The sequence below is a fragment of the Haematobia irritans genome, chromosome 1, assembly GCF_050003625.1.
Source record: "Haematobia irritans isolate KBUSLIRL chromosome 1, ASM5000362v1, whole genome shotgun sequence".
Lineage (NCBI taxonomy): Eukaryota > Metazoa > Arthropoda > Insecta > Diptera > Muscidae > Haematobia > Haematobia irritans.
The window spans coordinates 44,468,689-44,485,268 of record NC_134397.1 but is presented as its reverse complement, the minus strand read 5'-3'; the positions used below and the strand labels follow the sequence as shown (position 1 = coordinate 44,485,268).

General features: G+C 29.1%; 1 protein-coding gene across 2 annotated transcripts in view; it reads right to left on the bottom strand.

Annotated features, from left to right (window-relative positions):
- Positions 1–16,580, bottom strand: part of pum (pumilio) — a 400,777-nt gene that overhangs the window by 266,783 nt on the left and 117,414 nt on the right. The window lies entirely within an intron of this gene.

Sequence of the window (16,580 nt, the reverse complement as noted above, 5' to 3'; positions counted from 1 at the left end):
GACATTTTATGTCGATGTTAATCTTCGTTTTGTTTGTTATATACTTTTAGATATGCCAGGGTGTGGATTCTAAGATCGGTTTGTGTTGTGACAGTTGTGTGGGTTTGAACCCATTGGCCTTTCTTTTTCTAAATTTTTCAACGTTGCCTACTTTTAGGCTTTAGCTAAATATGCAAACCATTTCCAAAGAATCTAGGTCACGTTTTCATATCTCTTATCGCAATTTAAATAAACTCATATTAATTTCCACTACCCCATAGGAGGTCGACTTGCCATTTTGTAAAGTGATTAGCTGACAGCTGTCAACAACATGACTTTTATATAGGAAATATACAAATGACAGATACCATGAAATCTAAACATATATGAAAAAATCATGCTTGCATCTTTGTATAAAGCAGACGACAGTTTTCTCATTTTCCTATTTTAAATGACTTTTATTACTTGTTAATATTTTCACCATATTGTGACATGTTGGTGAAAGATGTGCAGTTCTAAAAAACACACACACACACAAGGAACAAGACAAGGAGAATTAATGACAGCAGTATCAAATATTTTTCTAAGGAAAAAAAAGGAAACTAGGAGAAATAACGAATAACAGAGGAGGATATACAAAACAGAAAATAACAAAAGATTTCGGTCTTAGGGATACCAAAAACTGTTAACATTGAAAATTCTATCCGGAATATTGTAATAGGACACCAATACCACCATTGCGAAAATTACAATGTAAAGTAAGGGGTGTTGGTGGTTGAAATTTATTAAGCCACCATTATCAGTTTTCGAAATATCCTTCAATGTCTTTTAGCTTTTCATCATGTTATCCTTTATTGCCTATGTTTTTCTTCAGCTTCAGATAAAAGTTTTTATTTCACAACAACAATCTTTCTCTTGGTGTATACGATAATCTCCATAGAAGAAAATGTAGTCTTCTTTTTTTTATACATACAACAGGATGACATTGATTGATGATGATTAATAATGTTGCAATTTTATTGCTTTAATTTTTATTTTGAAGCAAAATGTTTTTTTCTTTACTATTTTTTTGGAGTGCTTTCTTTCTTCCCCATTCAATGCTATGAATGTGCAAGTTAATTTTCCTAGTTCTTTGCAAGATGTAAATATATATGTCAAGTGAATGGAAGAATTTCATATTTTTCCCACATGCTTTGTTTTGTTTGTATATATTTTGGGAAAATACTTCTGGAATGGGAAATTAAAAAAAATGCTAAGATAATCTAAATATACAGGAAAATGAAATATTGTTGGAATACTCCTGGAAAATGACGTTTCTTTTTTAAATAGAAAAAATATATGCATAAAATTTATATTTTTTTATAAAACTTTATTTCTGCTCCGATTTTCGGTATTATAACAAAATAACAAAATAAAAAAATAAATAAAAAATTTTAAATAGAAAAAATATATGCATAAAATTTATATTTTTTTATAAAACTATTTCTACTCCGATTTTCGGTATTTTAATATAATAAATAAAAAATAAAAAATTTTAACTATTCATAATTCATAAATTTTATATTTTGTAATAAAACTTTATTTCTACTCCGATTTTCGGTATTTTAATATAAATACTAAGATACCATTAAATTTTATTATTAGTATCAATAAAAAAACATGCAAAATTTATATACACGAACTAGAGTATACTTTTAGGGACTTTAATCAAATATAGCAGTCAACCATAGCATCAGTATTTGTTCAAAATCAATTTTTTGTATTAAAATGTTAGATAATAAAACTGGTGGAATGTTGAAGGGCTTATCTCAAATAAAATTTATTGATTTCATTACAAACGCACAAAAATGTAGAAAACTTTTAGGGGCTTTAATAGATTAAATAAATTTCAATTTACAACTAAAGAAATTTTTTTATTAAAAATTTTGTTAAAAAAATGAAGGCTAAATTTTTCCGAGATACATATTCTAGGCCAATAAAGTCATTAATTTAACACACAAAAAAAACTATTGAAAAATGAAATGTTGTATACTCTTAGGCGGTTAATATATAGTCTCAATTATGTTAAAAAAAATATGAAATATTCAAGGAGTAAATATGTTCTAGACCATGTAATTCATTCAAAACAGAATTTCTCTGTAATTCATATTCTAGACCATTCAAGTCCTTTTTTTATTAAAAGGAAATTGACCAATTAAATAATGTAGTATACTTTCGAGGAGGTCTAATATAAATATAGCTTATATTGGAGTAACATTTATAAAAACCAGTATATACGGCCGTAATTTTGGCCACGCCGAGAAACTTCTACGAAAGACTGTCATCCACAATCGAATTACTTGGGTTGTGGTAATACTTACCGATGGTAAGGTATCTTAAAACTTCTTAACCATACGTCGTATGGACCACTTTTGGATGGTTGTTATATTATATATCATATACTACCAACAGGTACCAAATTTCAACCAGATCGGATGAATTTTGCTTCTCCAAAAGGCACCGGAGGTGAAATCTGCGGATCGGTTTATATGGGGGCTATATATAATTATGGACCGATATGGACCAATTCCTGCATGGTTGTTGGAGACCATATACTAACATCACGTACAAAATTTCAACCGCATCGGAAGAATTTTGCTCTTCCAAGGGGCTCCGGAGGTCAAATCTGGGGATCGGTTTATATGGGGCCTGTATATAATTATGGACCGATTTCGACCAATTTTTGCATAGATGTTTGAGGTCATTTATTAACATCACGTACCAAATTTCACCTGAATCAGATGAATTTTGCTCTTCCAAGGGGCTCCGGAGATCAAATCTGAACATCGGTTTATATGCACACAAAAAAATTTTTTTCTGATTCAATCACCAAATTAATTGATCCAAGTAATTTTGAATTGAATTGTCTTCAATCACGAAAATGATAGTATCAATCACAGTTTTAATTGGGTATAGAAAAAATTCTTGATTAAAAATTAATTGATTTTTTCAGCAAATTTCAATTAATTTTTTAATTGATTCAATTAAAAATTTAATTGATGTTGATTGCAAAACTCAATTAATTTACTAATTAAAAAAGGTAACTATTTTGAATTACTTTCTGAATTGGCTTAGAGTTTTTATTTGGATTAGCAAGATTGTTTGAAATACATTTTTAATTAAAAATAAAAAAAAAATCAGCACTTTTTTTAACTGAATTAGTCTTCCGAATTTGATTAAAAAGTTAATTGTATCAATTAATTTGTTAATTAAAAATTTTAAAATTTTCAATCAATGACTTAATTAACTTAATGTTTCTATCATGATTAAAAAGTTAATTGTATCAATTAATTTATTAATTGAAAAAATTTTTAACTTCAAATAACTTTTTAATTGGAAATATTTTGGTGATATTTTTTTCTGTGTGGGGGCTATATATAATTATGGACCGATTTCAACCAATTTTTGCATGTGTGTTAGAGACCATATACTAGGTTAGGTGGCAGCCCGATGTATCTGGCTTACTTAGACTATTCAGTCCATTGTGATACCACATTGGTGAACTTCTCTCTTATCACTGAGTGCTGCCCGATTCCATGTTAAGCTCAATGACAAGGGACCTCCTTTTTATAGCCGAGTCCGAACGGCGTTCCACATTGCAGTGAAACCACTTAGAGAAGCTTTGAAACCCTCAGAAATGTCACCAGCATTACTGAGGTGGGATAATCCACCGCTGAAAAACTTTTTGGTGGTCGGTCGAAGCAGGAATCGAACCCAAGACCTTGTGTATGCTAGGCATTTGCTTCACTTAGAGGCTCCGCAAGCCAAATCTGGGGATCGGTTTATATGGAGGCTATATATATAATTATGGACCGATGTGGGCCAATTTTTGCATGGTTGTTAGAGACCATATACTAACACCATGTATTAAATTTCAACCGGATCGGATGCATTTTGGTCTTCCAAGAGGCTCTGGAGGTCAAATCTGGTGATCGGTTTATATGGGGGCTATATATAATTATGGACCGATGTGGGTCAATTTTTGCATGGTTGTTAGAGACCACATACTAACACCACGTACCAAATTTCAACCGAATCGGATGAAATTTGCTTCTCTTAGAGGCTCCGCAAGCCAAATCTGGGATCGGTTTATATGGGGGCTAAATATAATTATAAACCGATGTGGACCAATTTTTTCAAGGTTGTTAGAGACCATATACTAACACCATGTACCAAATTTCAACCGGATCGGATGAAATTTGTTTCTCTTAGAGGCTCCGCAAGCCAAATCTGGGGATCGGTTTATATGGGGGCTAAATATAATTATAAACCGATGTGGACCAATTTTTGCAAGGTTGTTAGAGACCATATACTAACACCATGTATTAAATTTCAACCGGATCGGATGCATTTTGGTCTTCCGAGAGGCTCCGGAGGTCAAATCTGGTGATCGGTTTATATGGGGGCTATATATAATTATGGACCGATATAGACCAATTTTTGCATGGTCATTAGAGACCATATACTAACACCATGTAGCAAATTTCAGCCGGATCGTATGAAATTTGCTTCTCTTAGAGGATCCCGCAAGCCAAATCTGAGCGTCGGTTTATATGGGGGCTATATATAATTACTGACCGATTTGGACCAATTTTTGCACAGTTGTTAGAGACCATATACTTACACCATGTACCAAATTTCAGCCGGATCGGATGAAATTTGCTTCTCTTAGAGGCTCCGCAAGCCAAATATAGGGATCGGTTTATACACCCAGAGAAGGAATATGATCACCTCAACCATGTTTCAAGAGCAAAATGTTATTTTTGAATGGTGACCATGTAACATGTTTGTCGCAACCATGTTATTTTCTCGGAGATTATGTGTCTGATTTCGGCAAGCATATTATTTTTGGCGAGAAAAGAACATTTTTGCCATTAACATGTTACATGGTCACCATCCAAAAATAACATTTTGCTCTTGAAACATGGTTGAGGTGATCATATTCCTTCTCTGCGTGTATGGGGGCTAAATATAATTATGAACCGATATGGATCAATTTTTGCATGGTTGTTAGAGACCATATACTAACACCATGTACCAAATTTCAGCCGGATCGAATGAAATTTGCTTCTCTTAGAGTCCCCGCAAGCCAAATTTGGGCGTCCGTTTATATGGGGGCTATACGTAAAAGTGGACCCATATGGCCCATTTACAATACCATCCGAGCTACATCAATAGCAACTTCTTGTGCCAAATTTTAAGTGGATAACTTGTTTCTTTCGGAAGTTAGCGTGATTTCAACAGACGGACGGACGGACATGCTTAGATCGACTCAGAATTTCCCCACGACCCATAATATATATACTTTATGGGGTGTTAGAGCAATAGTTTGATGTGTTACAAACGGAATGACAAAGTTAATATACACCCCATCCTATGGTGGAGGGTATAAAAAAATGTTTGTGTTTAGGAATACAATTTTCACCAAATTTTCTATAAAAATAAAATTTTGAGAAAATTTTCTACAGGAATAAAATATTGAGAGATTTTTCTATACACCCCATCCTATGGTGGAGGGTATAAAAACTAAACTTAGTATACTTTTAGGAGCTATATTATATATATAGCATACATTTTATATATTATTGCAATTCTTCTAAATTTATTTCCAATTTAATTCATCCATAATACCAAACCAGCCATAAGCTTTCCAAACCAATGATTTAACATTATATATGTATTTGGTAATGACATATATAGCTATCTATCAAACTGCGAGATAAAATTCAATTATAAACTCATTGTTCAACAAAAGCGTCAAGTGTAAACATACCATAAAACCATAGATAACTATGGTCAATTTGTAATTAAGAAACTTTTTCAGGTTTCTACACTCCGAGTGTATTCTCCAAGTTCACTTAGAGTGGCCAACAAAAATAGTTATTATAATGGAGGAAAGAAAACAGGAAAATCGAAAAAAAAAAACGATTTCATTTTCTGGCATTGTTATCAAATAAAGTTCATTGAGGTGTATATAACTTGTTCTCACATAATTCTTTTTCTATTCTTCTATCTCATTCAAGAGGAAAAAAAAGAAAAGATATACAAAACGAAAAATATTAATTAAGTTATAGACTGAAACTGAAAATAATTGCTAAAACTTTGATATCACAACAATGGTATAGCATACTTTAGGGATGCTGTCATAAACAATTTGTACAAATCCAGGATAAAACTATCGTTAAACGTTTGAGTTAGTGATTAATATATGGTGGTCAGTTTATAAAGTTTTATTAAAAATGGCTCTCAAACCAGAATAACAAAAAATTTTAAAACCAAACCGTTTTTTAATGGAAATATTGAATTTTTTGTGGTTATAATTATTGAAATAGAATTTTGTTTAGCTTAATATTTTACTTAATTAATATATGGATTTTTTTATACCTCCTTTTCTTCAGCTATATAATTCTTATCGTTTATATATTTCAAATTTATTGATTATAAACAAAATTAACATATATGTGCTGAATCTTGTATCCATATGTCGAACGAAATGATGTAATTTCTTCTCTCTCTCTCTAAGTTTTGATAATCTTTTGAGGGATCCCAAAAAAAAAAAAATCAAAACTATGGTCATTGGCCCAAGCATTAATTTAAATAATTGCATAGATTTAAGGGGTATAGAAGAAAAGCAATATCCAGAATATAACCCCTTCATTTCGAAACTAACGGGTGGAGTTTGTGGTCATTATTTTTTAATGGGCTTATGAATATCTTAATTTATTGCTCCAATGTCTTGTGTTGTTAGTAAAAGCTTAAAAGCCAAAACCTATCAAAGAAATTAAAACCCTACTGTTGAATATTTCCTTTGCTAAACCTCTCTTTAGATAAAGTTCAATGAACCCCTATACAGCTATGAGTGTGGCTATGCTTTTTTAGTTTTTTTTTTCACTAATAAGTATTAGAAAGGAATACATATATAATTAACATAAGAAAAAAAAACAAAATAAAAATAAAAATATTCAGAATGTAAGGCGGTAAAAGTTTGTATAATAGCAATGCTTGAATAATTTTATAAAATAATAATTTATTATATTTGCTAAAGTGTATAGCAAAATGTAAACATTGACAAATTAGAAAGTGCTTGGGAAAATACTTGGGGGGAAAAATAGCAAATATTTCTAAAAAAATGGAATTACTAAAGTGAAGGCTGCTTTTCAGGGAGTGATGGATATCTTTGAGGGCAATAATTAAACAATTAAAACGCAAAAATATTTAAAACTAGGTTACATTTAACAAAAGGGCTAGGTTTGCCAAAGAAATGCTCTTTTATGCTTCGCCATAAATAACGAATAATAATGTCAGATTAGTTAAGTGAATTATTAAATAAATATTGTTCTCGTTTTCCGAACCCCCCAAAAAAAAATATTTTTTTTTGTCTTCAATCACGAAATTAATTTTTAATTGAAATATTTTCAAACAAAGAAATGATAGTATCAATCAAAAAATTTAATTAAAAACTAATTGATACAACTAATTTTTGTGATTAATTTTGGTTTCAATTAAAAAAATTTGTTGAATCAATTAAATTTTTAATCGATTTACTTGGAATCGGGACGAAAGTGATATGTTCCAGAGATGTGTACGAGTACCGATGTCCGAATTAGGAGTGAACTGTATGTTGGTGGTATTAGTTTCGGTGCGGGGATTTTTTAAAACTCAAATAAAATTTTAATTAGAATAATTTTAGAGGAATTTTTTCTGTGAATTCAAATTGATGATGCAGCTGGGTTTAAACTGCAAATTTTATTAATTTTTCTATAGATCTTAAAATTACGCAAAATTCTAGAATATATTTAAACTCCAAAAATATAAACTTAAAAACATATGCAAGGTTAGGTTAGGTTATGTGGCAGCCCGATGTATCAGGCTCACTTAGACTATTCAGTCCATTGTGATACCACAGTGGTGAACTTCTCTCTATGCAATAAAATTGTTTTAAGATTTAAGCATTTCGATACATTATATAATGATTATTAAAATTAAAATTGTGAAACATTAGAACTTTATATAGTAGATGAATGTTATTTATTACTCCAAAAAATGTGCTATGAAATTTAAATAAAATTCTAGTTTATGAATAAACGAAGGGGGCAAACATTTGCTATACTTTAGACAACCACAAATAATATAGTCATCCCTTCAATTTCTTTCAAAGAGGAAGCCTACAATTATACTGTATTTTTTGGACAACGTTTTTTGTCTTTAATAAAATGATTTTTAAATATTTCGCCTACATTAAAAACCAAACAAAACATAAATAAGGATTTTCGACAAAAATCAAAAATCAAAAACTTAAAAAATAAAAATTTGAAATGAATACTATCCATTACTCCCCTAACTAAAAATAAAAATCTTAAATAAACACTATCCATTACTCTCCTAAAAGTATGCAACTAATTTTGTATTTATTTGAATTATCTACCTCGATGCATACGCACAAAAAAATTTTTTTTTCTGATCCAATCACGAAATTAATTGATTTTTTACACAGAAATGATAGTATTAATTAAAAAATTAATTGAAGCCAATTAACAAATTTAATGATCCAATTAAAAAAATTAATTGATACTATTAATTTATTGATTTTTGTGTCAATTAAAAAATTTGTTGAATCAATTACATTTTTAATTGAATATTTTTTAAAACTCAATTAAGACTTCAATTGGAAAAATGTTTGTGAATTTTTTTCTGTTTACCATTGTATGTACTTAACACTCTAATACCCCATTTTTTTTTTTTTGTTTTTGCCAGCAGATTAAATATTCAATTTTAACGATACAAAATCAAGAAAACGAAACAAGAACATTTTGTACGGTAATCAGGATATCCTACAAAGCCTCTTAAACAGTTTTAACTAAGTTTTCGTTTTATTTTACCCTTTTATGTTATCCTAAGGTGTGTTTTGCTAAAATAGTCCTGATTTAAAGAAGCTCGCCTAAAGGCGGGATTGGGCATTAGATGGTTAATATATCAAAAAATTCGCTTGACGAAATAGATTACTCGACAGCATACCTAGAAATAGGCTATGGTTATTTCTTTTATGTTACCAATAAAAATTAGCTCGTGCACATTTTCCCTTTTTGGGAAAGGTATATAAACCTGGAGTTAGCATATCAAAGAATTCATATGGCGAAATGGACTATACGATATTGTACTAACATTTTGAAGTTAATATCCCTAAAAGTATGCTATATTTTTTTCGATGTCGTACTTAAGTTGAAAACGGATCAATTTGTTTCCCAAATTCCACTTGAAATGTTATTAAGCAAAATGTTTTATAGTTTAAACCATTTGTATAATAGGAATGCGACATAACAAAAAAAAAAAAAATAAAACTAAGTATCTACAGCATATCTTTAGGTGATGCATTTCAACATATATAATAAATGGTAATCAATTTTATGTTGCATTTTCTCAAAGTTGATCGAGAAGAAGAAGTTGGAACACCACCTAAGTAAAAAGTCAGTAAAATTTGTTAAAATCGATTGAACAAATTCTTAACCATTTAGTTAAAGCATATCTTAAGGGGACGTATTTCTGGCATACTGTCTTATAAGATTAATAATTGAAATACAATATTATCAAATAAATATTTCAATTTAATTCAATTCAATATTTCTTTATTTTCACATTTCGTTATAAAAAATGCATTAAATAATATATTTACAATATTACTTTTCTTGAAAATAAAACAAAGAAATGTACAGCATGGTTTTTATAAACCGTCTGCCGGAAATCGAGTTTTATATGTAAATTTAATAATTATACTCTTCAATTAATGTTTTCCTGTAATTAAGAGCTTCTACCAGAAATTTGTATAAATCAAATAAATATAAAATATATTTAAAATTTAACTTCCAAAAATGGAGCCTATAAACAGGCAACCCGTTTCAAAAAAAAAAAAAATAAATAAATAAATAAATAATAAAGCCTATTTTCAGGCATTTAATAACATTTCAATGTACTACAAAATACGATTTCAAACACCCATATTGAGATGACATTTTCTATGACTATCGATCACAAAAACTCCAAATTAACGGAGAAGAGGAAGTTAGAGCACCACCCAAGTAAAAAGTCAGTAAAAATTTTTAAAATCGCTTGAACAAATTCTTACCCATTTAGTTATAGCATATCTTAAGGGGACTTATTACTCGCCTATTGTCTTAAGATTAATAATGGAAATAGAATATGATTAAATAAAAATTAATTATATTTATAATTTAATTTCCAAAAATGGAGCCTATAAACAGGCAACCCGTTAAAAAAAAAATAAATAATGAAGCCTATTTTCAGGCATTTAATAACATTTCAATAGACTACAAAATACGCTTTCAAAAACCCATATTGAGATGACATTTTCTATGACTATCAATCAGAAAAACTTGAAACCTAGAAAAACTCCAACTAACCGAGAAGAGGAAGCTAGAGTACCACCGAAGTAAAAAGTCAGTAAAAATGTTTAAAATCGACAAATTCTTAACCATTTAGCTAAAGCATATCTTAAGGGGACTTATTTCTGACATACTGTCTTATAGGATTAATAATTGAAATATAATATTATTAAAAAAATATTAATTATATTTATAATTTAATTTCCAAACATGGAGCATATAAACAGGCAACCCGTTTCAAAAAAAAAAAAATAAATAAATAATAAAGCCTATTTTCAGGCATTTAATAACATTTCAATAGACTACAAAATACGCTTTCAAAAACCCATATTGAGATGACATTTTCTATGACTATCAATCAGAAAAACTTGAAAAAAATGTAGTTTTCTAATTGAAGTGGAAAATGCAAAGTTTTTTGTTCAGTTCACATTTTCAAATATCAATAGGAAAAGAATGGACTTCGAGGGTGTTATTCACAGACAAAAAAAAAAAACAAAAATTCAGAAACGAATTACCAAATGACATCTATTGATACATCTTCTCAACCATATCGCTAATTCACTCCTTGCATGGCTTCATCCTGCATTCGTCAGTGTAGTAAATGATAAATGACATTCGACTAAGACGAAAGCCATTCACTTTACTAGTCATCTCATGTCTGGCTTTGGAGACATGATAAGTAGCAGAACAATACACCAAGCAGTAGCAGAAAAGAAGCAAATAAACAAACAAATAAAAAGAAATAGAATTGAAAAAAGAAAGCAAATCAAAACAGACAATTGAATTTTTAATTGAGTTCTCAACAAGAGAATCTCTTTTCTGGGTGAGAATGTGTATTTAGATTACCAAGTGACGACCAACCGGCAATTTTAGATATTTTTTCATTCAAACTTGATGTATGTATATACCTTGAGTTGAATAAACTTTGAAATTGAAGAAATTTGTAAAACATCCAATAACAAATGGCAGAGAACGAAAAAAAACTTAATTGAATTAAGATTGCAATAGAAGCTTGGGAAAAAGTTATCAATAAAATTTATATTTATCAAAAAAAAAAAAAAAAACTCGAAATGAATTGACTCACAATAGATAAGTGATCAACAAAAAAAAAGGACAATATATAAAGTGATATGAAGATCAATAGTATGTAATTTATAATTAGAAAAAAATCTCCCTTCATATGCCATTACGGTAAAAAGGATGTGACATTCTAGAAATGGAAATGGGATGGATGTAAAAGAATTAATTAATTAAGAATTAATTGAAAAGTTTGAGAAGTAATTGAGGAGTAATATGTCTTTTAAGTTAAAGTTAAGTCTAATTTCTAATTATACAATAATTGTATAATTAGATATAATGCATTTGGACGTCAATTGCCTGTTTCGGTATCAGGCTAAAATGTAATATGTTAAGTCTAATTTTTTTTATATAAAATAAAAAAACGGGCGAGTACTCTTTGGGTTTTAAGAAATTTTGATGTAGGGTCAGAAATAAAAGCTCCTAAAATTATACCTTTGTTTTGAGTTTATTTAAGCCCCTAAAAGTATACTTTTGTTGAACATTTTCTTTTATTTATTAGAATTATAAATCAAGCTTCCTTTTGACAGAGATATACATTTTAAACAAATTGTTTCAACTTTGTAATTATTTGCGGGTATATGGGTTTAACATACAATCTCCGAAAAGTATACCTTTTTAAGTTAGTTCAAATTTTATGTTTTCAGTTTTTATCAGTGATCCTTTTATATAAACATCCTGGAAATAGGCTTCAATTTCGTATAAATATGCTACCCTCAAAATATGCTACAAATTCTATTTGATATCGGGTAACATACAAGCTCCTAAAAGTATACCTCAAATTTTATATTCTCAGTTTTTCAGTGATCCCCAGCAAAAAAAGCGTCGCCAAAAAAGTAATGCAAATGTTCTTTTTGGATCCGGAAATGGTGCAAAATTGACGCAGAAGCGATGAATTTAGCATGGGCTTGTCATAGGACGGAAGTCCTCCATTTGAACTACCGTTGCACTGAATTTGCATCATTTCTTTAGGTGTGATCCGAATTCAATGTTTTGGATGTAAATTAAAAAATGCTGTGATTTTTTGTCAAATAAGTAATTTTTATAATTTTTTATAATTTTTAATGGATTCTAACGCTTGTCGGAAACGTTAGACTTCAAATATTTTCAAAAATTCACATTTTTCCGATTGGATTTAGCATTTTTTCTGACAAAATTTAAATGAGTTGTACCATTTTATGAATTCTTACTCTGTTTGTAATCTTTTTGAAACAAAAAAAGTTAAAATTACCCATTCAAGGTATGAAAAAATCTAGTTATAAAAAATTGAATTAAAAGAACTACCTGGGTAGTTAAAATAAATAACATCATTGGGAGTGCATCTTCGGGAAGTGCTTTTAAAATTGTGCCTTAGGAAGAACTTCCAAATTTTTTTGCTGGGTCCTTTTATATAAACATCCTTGAAATATGATAAAATTTTCCAACGATTTTGTTATACAACATTATTGACAGCATGCTTAATATTTTGTATAACTGTCCTCCTCAAAATATGCTACAAATTCTATTACTAAAAAAAGTATTTTAAAAAATAACAAATAAAAATAAATAAAAATTATTTTAGAATTTCTCTATTTTGATTACCAAGATTTTTACATTCCTTTGAAATGCTCACCGTAATAAGCCCTTATCCAGATCGTGGCCTTGAAATTTCTACAAAAATTATTAAAAAAAAGAATGTCATTATAATCCCAATTTATAAAACCACTTGTTTCATGTTCAATTCCCATAACAGCAAGCATACATGCATTTTGTTCGGCATCATGGAGTCATGGAGAAGAGTTCAGCCCAAACAATGATAACTTTTCAGGCAAATTAACTCGACTAAATTAGATTTTTTCAATACGGTATCAAATTGGCTTAGAGACCTAAAACTTTATAAACTGTGTTTATAAAAGTGACAGCTTTATGAGATTTTTCAGTAATACTGTCATAATCATACAACATTTATAGATCATTCAAGAGTTTACCCTAAAGTATGCCACACAATTTAATGTTATTAATTTTTAGTTTTAAATTTAAAATTTATGTTTTTGATCTACATACATATCCTTTGGTTAGAAAATACCTAAGAATGCTATACTATTGAATACCTACTTTATTAGAAATCAAAGCATACCTTAAGGAGCTTAAATTAACACATGTTAACAATATCTATTCTCTTTGGAGTCTAAGGTTACATTTCATTGTACCTTCACATGAAATTTCATTTACACAAAATTTTCTCTCAATTTACCCTTTTAACATTCTTGGTTATACCATTTTTAAAGGCTATGACACACAAGGCTTGTGCATAAGAGTTTTCCAGGAACATCATATATGTATGAGGTCTTCAAAAATTCATCGACTATGTGGGAGTACTTAAACCTTTGGTTTTTCTTTTGACCAATCCGTCCCCCATATCTACTAAACTTCATATCACCTAAATAGTATCTTCCACTTTTTGACAATTTATGCGAATCTGGCCCTTTGTAAAGGGTTGTTGTGAACACAACGATAAAATTCTTTGAAAATGAGATTGTATTTACGTAGAAGACCGAATGAAAGATTTAACAAACACAAAGGTCTCAGTATTTCAGTTAGCTATATCCTTGTTGTTGTTGCTGTTAACATTATTTTTAAAGATAACGATAAGTATTTCAACAATGTTCAGCATATTTCATTGGAGCAAGTATATGGCTTTAATAATATACGAAGGTTTAAATTATCTATAAAAATATTGCCTAAATTTAGGATGATGTACACAAAGTTAGATTTAGAGTATATTTTTGGGAATGTCTTTGTATTAAGAAATGTTGTTACAAATACATAATGAAAATAATATATTAAAGGTCACATAAACAAGATATTGCCTATATTTTAGGATGTAGTGAATAGGAATAAGAAAGGAATTAGGATGCTTCAATTGAAGAATTTTGAAGCATATTTTTGAGGGTGGTGTTTTAATTCAATATATAAAAAAACCTTATTTTTATAAGCAGTTATTCTTAGCATGACCACAGGCTACTAATGTTTTTTGGCAAAAGTTAGGTTCTACAGAAGAAAATAATTCCGTGGGTAAAAAACTGGAAAGGCTTATATGAAACAGATACTTTCAGTTATGTGGTCTACATGAGCCTGAAATAGCTCGGGCTGCCACTTAAACCTAAACTAACCTAACGTAGCATCACCTCTTTTATCCCCACAGAACCAGGCTAAAAAGCCCCGTGGAATAACCTACAGATTGAGTATTTGGTTTTTGGTAAAAAATAAATTTTGTATGAAAATATTGCCTACATTTAGGAAGTCCCATATAAAGATAAGTTTAGAGCATAATTTTGATAAATTTATGACTAGCTTTGTAAGTAGAAGTTAAACTAATTTTTATAAATACCATTGCATTTTACAGAAAATTTATTCACAAGGAAAAGTTAGATAATCCCGCTCTTGAAGTTTTTTTTTTGAAGTATATTTTTAGGGCGTGAAAATATTTCACCAAATTCTAATATTTTTATTTTCGAAATAGTCAGCGTGATGTAATAATTAGCATGTCGATTTGAATCAGCTGCTAAAGGGACTTGAATAGCTTAAAAAAAACTTTGGAATTCCAAATGTTTTGAGAATATAAAGCCATTATGAAATTGGTTTTTGAACAAAGCAATGTTGATGCAACAAGTATAAAATTAGGTAGCATATCCCAGCAAAAAAAAAGCGTCGCTAAAAAGGTAGTGAAAATATTCTTTTTGGATCCGGAAATGGTGCCAAATTGACACAGAAGCAATGCATTTAACATGGAATTGTCATACACACGAAATTAATTGATCCAATTAATTTTTAATTGAAATGTCTTCAATCACAGAAATGATAGTATCAATTAAAAAATTAATTGAAGGTCTCTTAAAAAGTTAATTGATCCAATTAAAAAATTAATTGATACTATTATTTTTGTGATTGATTTTTGTTTCAATTAAAAAATTTGTTGAATCAATTAAATTTTTATTTGAAAATTTTTTAAAACTCAATTAAAATTTTAATTGAAAAAATGTTCGTGAAATTTTTTTGTGTGTAGGACGAATGTCCACCATTTCAACAGTCGTTGCACTGAATTTGCATCACTTCTTAAGGTGTGAGATGAATTCAGTGTTTTGGATGTAAATTAAGAAATTTTGTGATATTTTGACAAATAAATAATTTTTAAATATTTTTATGATTTTTAATGCATTTTAAACGCTTGTCTGGAATGTTTGTCATCAAATATTTTCAAAAATTCGCAATTTTTCTAGAAAAGGATTTAACAGTTTTTTTCGGCTAAATTTAAATAACTTGTACAATTTTATTAACTTTAAATATGTTTTTAAACTATTTGAAACAAAAAAAAAAACAAAAACAAAAAATAAATTTCCCATTAAAAATATGAAAAATGTGAGTTATAAAAAATTGACTCAAATGAACTTCCTGTGCAGTTAAAATAAAGAACATCTTTGGGAATAATGGAATTATTCTTTAATAATTTACAGATAATACTTTACCTGCAAAAAAAATATGAAGAACCTTCACATACATTTGTTAAGAGTGGATGTGTGGTAGGTAAGTAAGCATTTAATATCATTGTGTTGATTGAATGACAAACCATAAGAGATACCGAGTTTATATTTGTAGAATTTATGTTTGCTCGCACACTTTTACTGCGAAAAGCCTTTGTGTATGCTACCTTTTTTTGGTTTGTTTGTTAAATACCCTATTTCGAGGTATATTCCTGTTGTCAAATTAACATACATATGCTTTCCTGTTTTTTGTGGAGGCCATTTAATATTTCATATTAATTATTTACAAGAATTTTGATTAAATTTTTTTTTCAACACGCGTCACTACCCTTTCAGCAAAAAAAAATTAAAACAACTGGGCTATGTAAACAACGTTTCATAACAATTCGCTTTACAAAGGACTATACCCCATATGGATATTGTGGGAGATGTGTGCATGTAGTAGGTTTTTTTGTAATTTAAAAAAAAATATCTTTATACCAACAAAGGCAATTGACAATAAAGAAACCAGGACAAGGAAAATAATATAGTGAAAGGATTGGTATTTGCTGCTGCTCTTTTATCCCCA